We start from the raw sequence: 2,553 nt of genomic DNA, 5'->3' as shown, positions 1-2,553 counted from the left end.
TGTGTGTGTGTGTGTGTGTGTGTGTGTGTGTGTGTGTGTGAGAGAGAGAGAGAAAGTGAGTGTGTTTGCCAAAAGACACATTTTGGCATATGAACTGTTTGTGTCCAAGTGTGTGTGTGTGTACAAGAGTGTGTCTGTTTGCAGCTCTGTGAGCAACTGTGTGAGGCTCATTGTCACAGCTTAATATATCACTTGGCATTTAGTGCATTCAGCCAGACAGCTCGTCATGGTAACCGAGTGTCCTTAGCACACAGAGGAGGAGAAATCTTGTGTCTGAGTAGGAGCCTGACAAAAGAGCCAGTAAAAACAGTTTCAAAGACAGATCTTAGTTAAATTGTATTTCCTGTCAGTTATATGACATTACTTAGCATTAGTATGATACAACTCATTGTAAGGCCTGTCCACAAGGCAATCATTAGACCTTTAGAAACCGGGATAAAGCTCTAGCTGTTCTCAAGCTTTTGAATCATATAAAATGATCTCTATCAGCAGATGGAGTTTGCCAGTTTTCATAGAAATGGAAATGTTCAAATGTGCAGTTTCTCTGAGCACTTAAACAATCTCACCTTAAAGTCCGTAAATTAGCTGTTCTCATCTTAATCACCAGACGGAGTTTGCCCAATTCAAAGAAAAGTTAAAGCGCTGAACTAGACTCAAAAGTAAATTTAACCTGTTTTTGATAGCCCTTACTATTTCCATATACTATATGTTCCATTGACAGCATAAAAACATCTCTTTTGCGGGGTTCAATTCTATTTAGAGACATTTGATCATCCAGACAGAGGAGTTAAAGTAAGACCATTCTGTCCACAGTTCTTATTTTTGAAAGACACATCCTAAAGACAATTATTTCCACTTCACGCTGACCACTAGTTAACCTACTAGAGATTTTGTCACTTGTGTGAATTGTCGTTCACAACGCGATTAGAGATAACCCCTACAAATAACCTCTTATCAAACCCAAGGTGCTGTGTGGATGTTTTCCTATGGAGAAACCTATTTTACAAGAGCAAGAAACATGGCTGGTGTTTTGTTATCCACATTAAAACCTCTTGATTAAGACATTTTTATCAATATAGTTTGCAGTGGAACAGTAAGAAAAGGGCTCAGGCAGATGCAGACACCTCACACGTGTACACACAAAGTGTCCAGCACATTATTTGAAAAGGGCTAAAAAAAAAAAATTCACTTTCTTCTCTTAATCCTCCAAGTGCAAGACGAATGAAACCAGCATCTTTCAGCCGAAGCACAGTCTCAGCCTGGTCCTGTAATTAACAGGGAAAAGAAATGCAGATCGGCCCAGATGGTTTTATTGTGTGGGACATTCCTCACTCCTGAGGACAAACTTGGACTCTGAAGTTGGAATTTTGAATATCTTATTTTACAATGCTCTGCAATTAGACAGCCTCAGAAGAAAAGGGATGGCAGAAAGGTGCATTTGCATTTGAAAGAAGGCAACGCTCAAATGAAATGGCTGTAGTGTCACAGTGAGCATGACCCCCCCCCCCTTGAGTAAGAAAAAGAAAAGGCAAGAAACTCTTAAAGTTCAGTTTCAGTTTCTTTAGGCGTTCTTTACTGATCTATTTCTTTCAAGTTCATGACATGCTATTTGGGCCTGTTTGTCTGTTTTCCTCTCTTTTTTCAGCAATAAATATGTCTGAAATGTATAGTAAGTAAAAACCAAACAGATGTTGTTTTTCTTATAGATGGAGATGCGTTCCCAGGACCAAGCTCTGATCCGGCAGCTGATGGACCTTCACTCCGGCATCCAGGAGCTCAAGCAGGAGTTGTCCGAGGAGGAGCAAGACGATGAAAAATACCAGGGGGAATCGGGGGAGGAGGAGGAAGGCAGCTACTGGGACTCTGGGAGCGAACAAGGAAGTGGCAGCGTCTATTCAGGCTTAGGGGAGGTGGACTTTTCCATCTCCTGCCTAAAGACGTCTCCATCCCTTTACCCAAGGGTTTTATCTAAGAGGTTGTTCAGCAGGAGAAGCTCTGTGCCTTGAAAATCCAAATATAGTGGAAGAAATTCAACTTCTGACGTCTCTCCTCAACTTCCTCATGTCCTCTAAGACAATCAACAAAGACAAGGTGGAGCAAGATAAATACATTTGCAATTTCCCACCATAAATTCACTTCCCACAAAAATCAAAATAAAATCACAGAGAAGCCAGACAAGAGGATAAGGGGAGTTGAAGGAGAATAAAGGGAAGCATGTAAATGGTCTTTCCATGTTGATGTTAAGTCATTTTCATTCAAACCATTGAACAAAACATGTCAATAATGGCTTCATCCTTTTCAGTCTTCATCCTTTGTTGATTCTATTTTCACAACGAAAATAACAATAATGTAAATTAAGACACAAGCACTTCTGACAGATTGCTATGAATTTGCAAGAACTGTAAGACATTTTTGGAAATACACTTATTCACTTCCTTGCCAAGAGTAAGCTGCATCCAGCAATTTGAGAAGAAACGGCTAGCTTGACTCAGTCCGAATGTTGACTTCAGTTTTTGTACGGAGGTCGATTTCTGTAGAAGTCTACGAGAAAGT

This window comes from Etheostoma spectabile, chromosome 14, assembly GCF_008692095.1.
Source record: "Etheostoma spectabile isolate EspeVRDwgs_2016 chromosome 14, UIUC_Espe_1.0, whole genome shotgun sequence".
Classification (NCBI taxonomy): domain Eukaryota; kingdom Metazoa; phylum Chordata; class Actinopteri; order Perciformes; family Percidae; genus Etheostoma; species Etheostoma spectabile.
The sequence above is the reverse complement of the archived record's forward strand: the minus strand, read 5'-3'. Positions refer to the sequence as shown.